Source organism: Petaurus breviceps, unplaced genomic scaffold, assembly GCF_028583685.1.
Source record: "Petaurus breviceps papuanus isolate PSGF00001 unplaced genomic scaffold, PetGlider_PUasm1.0 91133, whole genome shotgun sequence".
In the NCBI taxonomy this organism is placed as follows: domain Eukaryota; kingdom Metazoa; phylum Chordata; class Mammalia; order Diprotodontia; family Petauridae; genus Petaurus; species Petaurus breviceps.
This window is the reverse complement of record NW_027187419.1, coordinates 36813650-36821317: the sequence shown is the minus strand read 5'-3', so window position 1 is coordinate 36821317 and position 7668 is coordinate 36813650.

The following is a 7668-nucleotide window of genomic DNA, read 5'->3' as shown; positions in this document are numbered from 1 at the left end:
TAAAGATCTCCCATGCCCCATGGACGTGCTGACATAGCAGAGCAAGAAAAAAAAAAAGCCGAGCTAACGGTCCTGTGGTTGGCAGTTGGCGGCAGTTGCTTTTTTTTTTTTTTTTGAGTTAGGACTCCTGCTGAGGACTGCCAGGGGCCGGAGCTGCTGGGAGCACGCTGGGTGGTTGCTGTGAGTGGGGAGAGGAGGACCTTTGCCTGAGGTAGCCTGTTCTGTTTTAAAGCCTTGAGAATGTGGGTGCTTTCTACTTTACCTACCTGTGCCAATGTCATAACTACTCTGATGGCTTTCACTTTCTGTTTTTGGGACTCAGTCTTTTGGTATCTTAATAAATTTTCTAGTTTATTTCCCCATATGGCAAACCTGATGTATTTTGTGATGGATAATTATATCAGCATATTTTTAATCTCTATAGGCATTGTGAATATGGCATTGCTGATACAGTAGTAAGAAGACAAGTCTGTATATGAAGAGTTGAACATTATTTGAGGAACAGTTTAGAGTTCAAGGTTCTTGTAGTTGAAAAGAATCATGGTATAGTAAAAAGAGTGCTGAGATCTCATCTCAAATCCTGTCTTGGATATCTAGTCATTAATTGACATTGGCCTATTTAATTTCTCACAACTTAAGTTTCCATATCAACAAAACAGGAATAACAACACTACTTCTCAAAAAGTTGTCCCCAAAATCAACTCATGAAACATAGGAAAAATGTTTGGCAAATATTAACATTTTCTCTAAATGTAACTTATTATTTGTCTATTTGTATGTATTAATTTTATTCCCTTCTTTCCCAATGGGGATCCAACAAAAACAGTATTGAGAGAAGTCCTCATGCCACTATATTTTTTGTATTTAATGTTCTACATACTTAGGTTCAGGTAGCTAAAATGATTGCTTTTTTGTAGTTAAGTCAAAGGATATAAGTTCTTTCTCTGCAGGATTGTTGAAAGTACCTTCAGTAAAGCCCCAGTAGCAGACAGAACAACTGGGATATTATGGACCTCTTTCTGTATTTATATATTTTTAATTTCTTATATTAAGCACCTCTGTTTTTAAGATTTTCACTTAATAGTTTGGAGATTATATGGATTTGATAGATCAACATTTATTAAAATATTTTTCTTAAATTTTTTTTTATGGCTCAAAACAGTATCTGGACAGTTGTAATACTTCAGTCTGTGATAATCATCCAGGTCTGCTGCAATTTATTGTTTATGTTATCCTTGATATTTTGAAATATTTATTTGCAGCATGGGCATTTGTCATTTTTCAATCCATAAAATGTATTATTGGATTTCTAATGTCTAATTACAGGCACCAAGTCATGTCTTACTAGGTATTCTATGAGTGCAAAACTTTTAAATCCAGGTGGCGCAGTCAAAAGAACACCAGCCTTGGAGTCAGGAGGACCTGAGTTTAAATCCAACTTCAGAACTTGGAACTTATTAGCCATGTGACCTTGGACAAGTCACTTAACCTGAATTGCTTTACCTTCCCCCCAAAAAAACAAACCCCCCCAAAATAGAGATTTTTCAATAATCATTTCATAGATTTCACATTTCCTTCTTTTTTTTCAAAAGTTTTACTTTTGATTTTTTCCAATTACCTATAAAGGCATTTTTAAAATATTCTTTTAAAAATAGAGATGCAAATTCTCTTTCTTCCCCTGTTCTCTCCTCCTTCCTTGAAAAGGCAATCAGTTTGTTAGAGATTATACATATACAGTCATGCAAAACGTATTTCCATATTAGCTATGTTGTAAAAAAAAACCAGACAACCCCACCCCCCAAATTAAGAAAATGATGTTTTAATCTGTATTCAGACTCCATCAGTTCTTTCTCTACAGCTGGACAGCATTTTTCATCATAAGTATTTTGGAATTGTCTTGGATTGTTGTAATACCAAGAATAGCTAAGTCATTTATAACGGATCATCTGTGTACAATGTTTTCTTGGTTTTGCTCACTTCACTTTGCATCAGTTCATATAAGTTTTCCAAGGATTTTCTGAAGCCATCCTGCTTGTCATTTCTTAGAGCACAATAGTATTCTATCACAATCATATATCACAACTTGTTCAGCCATTCCCTAATTGATGGGCATACCATTACTTTCTAATTCTTTGCCACTGCAAACAGAGCTACTGTGGACATACATGTCCTTTCCATCTTTTTGGATCTTTTTAGCATACAGGACTGGTAGTGTAGTCTTTTGTTGAAGTATATGCAGAGGTTTATAGTCTTTTGGGCATAGGTTGGGTCAGTTCATAACTCCAGAAACAGTACATTAGTGTCCTAACTTGTTCACATCCCCTCTAACATTTGTCATTTTCTTTTTCTGACATAAGTCAAATGGATAGGTATGAAGTTGACTTTAGAGTTGTTTTAATTTGCACTTCACCAATCTATATTGATTCAGAGAATTTTTTCTTATGACTATAGATAGCTTTAATTTTTTCATCTGAAAACTTCCTGTTCATATCCTTTGACCATTTTTCAATTGGGAAACGACTTATATTCTTATAAATTTGACTAAGTTCTCTATATATTTGAGAAGGGAGGCCTTTATCAGATAAACTTTCTATATTTTCCCCAGATTTCTGCTTTCCTTACAATCTTGGCTACATTAGGTTACTTTTTTTCTGCAAAATCTTTTTAGTTTATCCATTTTACATTTCATAATGCTTTCTATCTTATTTTTGACCATAAACGCTTTACATATCCATACATCTGACAGGAAAGGTATTCCATGCTTCCCTCACTTACTTATGATATAACTAGTTATGTGTAAATCATATAAACCTCTCTGCTATTCTACTTTAAGGGTCAGTTCATCCCATTCATACTCACAGTTATGTTAACTATGTATTTCCTTCAATCTTTCCCTCCCTCACTGTTTATCCTTCTTCTTTTTCTCCTTTCACCCTGTCCCTCGTCAAAAGTCTCTTTTGCTTCTGACCACTGCTTCCCTAAATCTACCCTCTGTTTTATCAATTCCTCATCCCAGTTGCAACTTTTGGTACAGATAATAAACACAAGAAAAAACCTGCACAGTTGTTCCCAAATTATAACACGGAACACAAATAACACTCCAAACAAATATAAACAGATAAAAAGCTATCACTTTTCCAAACAAAGGGTGTCTACTTTAGACTCAGAGCTAGAATTATGGAATTTGAGATCTAGGGGAGAGTCAGATCTCTGCCTGAAGTCCTCCAGGGGAAATTACCCCTTCCAGGCAAAAAAATCCCACCAGAAACACTGAGAAAGAAGGAGGGATTCCCTAGGAATTTAAGAGGGCTCAGTCTATCTCTCTTTATTCTAGTGCTGTCACAAAAACTGTTGAGAGCAAAATTCAACAAAGGTAGGCTGAGGCACATCTTTAGCAAGATAATGGTTTATTAACAAGGCACAAACCTATTAATAAAGGGATCAATGGTTTGTCTCAATTTATGCCAAAGCTCCCAAGATGAAGACTTAAGTCATCTTAAAAGTTTAGGAAAAAGAAGAGAGCAGTGTAGGTGATATGATGGGGTTAAAGACAATATGATGGGCTCCATAGATGAGATGTGGGGAAAAATGTGATTAACTGGAAGTTGGAAATAAAGGTCTGTAGCGCCATGGCAATATTTACAGTGTCCACAATCACGATAAAGATAGTGACTATAAATATCACATGACATTTGATAGCAAAATATACCAGATTCTCCAGATAGAGGATAGGACTGAAGGATTTATTTAGACACCAAAACCAGTAAGCCAATTCCATCATAGTACCAAAGATATTCAGAAGCCATAATAACAATGAGAACCACAGCATCCTTCAACCTTCCCACAAACCAATACAAGATCAATATTTACTTAGCAGCTTATCTAACTCCTTGCCTGAGTGTTCTCTCTCCCCCCACCCATCTTACCAATGGGTTCTGCTGCCTTTCAGCAAACTCCTCCCACCACAGGCTCCACGTGACTACATTCAGCCTATTAGGGGGCAGAGTTTACTTTCAAAGCAGGGGAGGTCTTCAAATTACCCCCTCTAATGACAAGCAAAGAAGTAGTTTACACCTTGTTTCAGATATTTAATTAACACAGAAGTTGTATAATACCTTTTTTCAGTTCCTGATTGTATCAAGTATTAAGATCCAGAACTTGTGAATCCTACAACTTGTGAACCCTAGAACTTGTGAACTCCTAGGGTGGAGCTAATGATCATATATAAGGAGAGGCCTAGGCTGGAGAGAGCAAAACTGAGGAGGGAGCTCTTGTGGTGGAGAAGGAGAAAACTTGTGGTATCCTGGCACTCTCTCTTTGTCTGTTCTGTCTGTGTTGATGTTTGTTTGTGATACTTTGTATAGAAGCCCTGAGATCTTACTGGAAGCTCTGAAAGAGGATTTTCTGGTTGTATTTTTACAGAAGTCATGGAGCAGGGTTTTGGAGGTCCTGGGACTTAACTGATGATTTGCATTGACCTCTTGGATCTTGTTTGTGGGTCTTTGTTGATTTATATGTTGGTGATTTGTGTTGACCTCTTGAACCTTGTTTGTGGGTCTGTGTTGAATTCTATACTAATGATTTGTGTTGAGTTCTCAGACCTTGTTGGTGGGTCTGAGTTGATTTCACAGGGAGATAGTGAATTGAGGACGGTGCCGGCAATGTGCATTAATGTTGTTTTGTCTCTGTTAAGCTTTGTCTTCCCAGAAACAGGAATTGTGAAGGACTTGAGGTGGACTGGACACTGTGAGCTTCAGTATGGAATGGGAACTGGAAAGAAACTAAATGAAGAACTGGACAAGGAGCTGGATAAGGAACTGGGAGCTGCCTGCTTTTGAACCCAGTTGACAGTTGTGTAGATTCAGGTAGGAGCTCGGACCATGGAAGAGGAACCATGGAAGCTGAGAGCTAGCCTTGGGTCAAGATGAAAAATATCTATTCTTGGGCACCTGATACTGACTGAGAAGTTTATGATTTACTGTGACCTAGGGGTGGAGAACTTTGACCTTTGTATTTTGTGTCCATTAAGGAGATAAACCTCCTTAAAGATGATTGAATTAAGGACTTACTGAATGATTGTACTTTGTGTCCCTTGAATTAAGGACTTATTAAATGATTGAGTTACTAAATGATTGTACTTTGTTTAAAACTATGTGGCCACTTTGGTGAAAACTCTGTAGCCATTTTAGTGATAAATTGTTATGTCACAACATTGTGAATGCTGTACTTTGATTTTTGTGAATGTTTTGTCTTAGTTTGTTACTGAATAAATAGAGAGTTAACTATACTATGTAATCAGAACCTTGAAGCTGTTTACAGCAGCAGTCCTCTGGAAATCTACTTGTGCTTGGCTTTTATACCCCCTAGGTCTATTAAGGGGCAGGGAAGATCTTCAAATTCCCATTCCCATTACAGGACTAGTAATAGCAACCTCTTATTCCCTCTTGTGACTAAGAAAAGTTTATTTTTTGAGTCTATCTGCAAGGTTGAAAGATATTGGGCCAGATTTCTTTGGATAGCAAACCAGACATCCTTGAAAGAGAGCTTCTTAGTATAAAGATACTAGACCAGACTCTTTGATATTCCCCCCAGCATCCTCTAAAGATAGAATTCCTTGAGTCAAAAACAGAACAGTGATAAGGAAAACTGGATTTATAAACTAAGCTCATTATAGGTCAGCTGAGTTTCTGCACTAAATTCAGAGACAAAGAACTATGACTTAGGCAGTTACAGGACAAAATAAATTAATTATAAATAGTAGCAAAAAAGGGTGCAGAATAAATTTAATCTCACCCTTAATTGAAAGTAATTTTTATTGTATTATGATCTGAAAAAGATGCATTAAGTATTTCTGCTTTTCTGCATTTGGCTGTGAGGGTTTTATGCTTAATAAAAGATCAATTTTTGTGTAGGTGCCATATACAGCTGAGAAATTGTATATTCCTTTCTATTCCCATTCAGTTTCTCCAGGGGTCTATCATTTCTAATTTTTAAAAATATTCTAATCATTTCCTTAACTTCTTTTCTGTTCATTTTTTGGGTTAGATTATAAAGTTATTATAGGGGAAAGTTGAAGTCTCCCACTAGCATAGTTTTGCTGCCCATTTTCTTGTGTAACTCCTTTAGCTTTTCCTTTCATAATTTGGATGCTATACATTTGGCACATATATGTTTTTATAGTACCTTTATCAAAATGTAGTTTCCCTACTTTTTTTTAAAGCAATTGGAGTTAAGTAACTTGCCCAAGGTTATATGGTCAGTTTTTGTGTGTGTGTGTGTGTGTGTGTGTGTGTGTGTGTGTGTGTGTGTGTGTATGGGTGTTAAGTATCTGAGGCCTGGAACCAATCCCGGGTCCTCCCGACTCTGGGGCCAACGCTCTTACTCACTGCGCCACCTAGCCACCCCATTTTCCCTACTTCTTTCTCTTAATTAGATCTATTTTTGTTTTGCTTTGTCTGTCACATTTTTTTTATACTTCAGCTGAAGCATGATAGATTCTGCTCCAGTCCCTTATTTTCACTTTATGTATGTTTCTCTGCTTTGTGTACTTCTTGTAAACAACATATTGTTGGATTCTAATATTTAATCCACTCTGTTATCCACTTCTATCTTATGGGTGAGTTCATCACATTCACAGTTATGATTACAAACTATTATTTGTAGTTTTCTACTTCACCCCTGTTTATCATTCTCTTTCTTCTTTCACTCTGTCCCTCCTCAAAACTCTATTTTGCTTCTGACCCTCACCTACAATTTTCCCTTTCTTCTATCAGTCCCTGCCATCTCTTATATCCCTTTCTTCTACTTTCCTTGTATGGCAAGATAGATGTCTATATCCAACTGAGAACATATGTTATTTCCTCTTTTAGTTAATTCCAATGAGAGTAAAGCCCAAGTGTTGCCATCACTGTCCCTCCCCCAGCCCCATCCATGTTCCCCCAATGTAAAAGCTCTTCCTTTCATGACTCTTATACCGGGTAATTTATCACATTCCACCTTTCCCTCCCCCTTGTGCCAAATGCATCCCCTTTTCTCGCCCCGTGATTTTAGATTTTGGATCATCCTGTCATACTCAGCTCTCCTGTGTGCTCCTTCTGACTCTCCTAATAATGTTAAGGTTCTTAGGAGCTGTAAGTATCATCTTCCTATATGCGAATGCCAACATTTTTATCGAATGCTTATTTATTGAACACCTTCTGATTACTCTTTCCTTTTTACCTTTTTATGTTTCTCTTTATAATTATTTGAAAGTCAAAATTTCTATTCAGCTGTGTTCTTTTCATCAGGAATGTTTGAAAGCCCTCTATTTCATGAAATATCCATGTACCCCCTAAAGAATCATATTAAATTTCACTGGGTAGCTTATTCTCAGTTGTAATCCTAGCTTCTTTACACTCTAGAATATCACATCCTGAATTCTCCTATTTTTTGTTGGTTTTTTTTTTGGAGGGGGGAAGGCAAGGCAATTGGAGGTAAGTGACTTGCCTAAGGTCACACAGCTAGTTAGTGTCAAGTGTTTGAGGCTGGATTTGAATTCAGGTCCTCCTGACTCCAGGGCCAGTGCTGTATTCACGGCACCACCTACCGGCCCAACTTTTTTTTTTTGGTAGCAGCTACTAAATCTTGTATTATCCTTACTGTATCTTCATGGTATTTGAATTGTTTCAT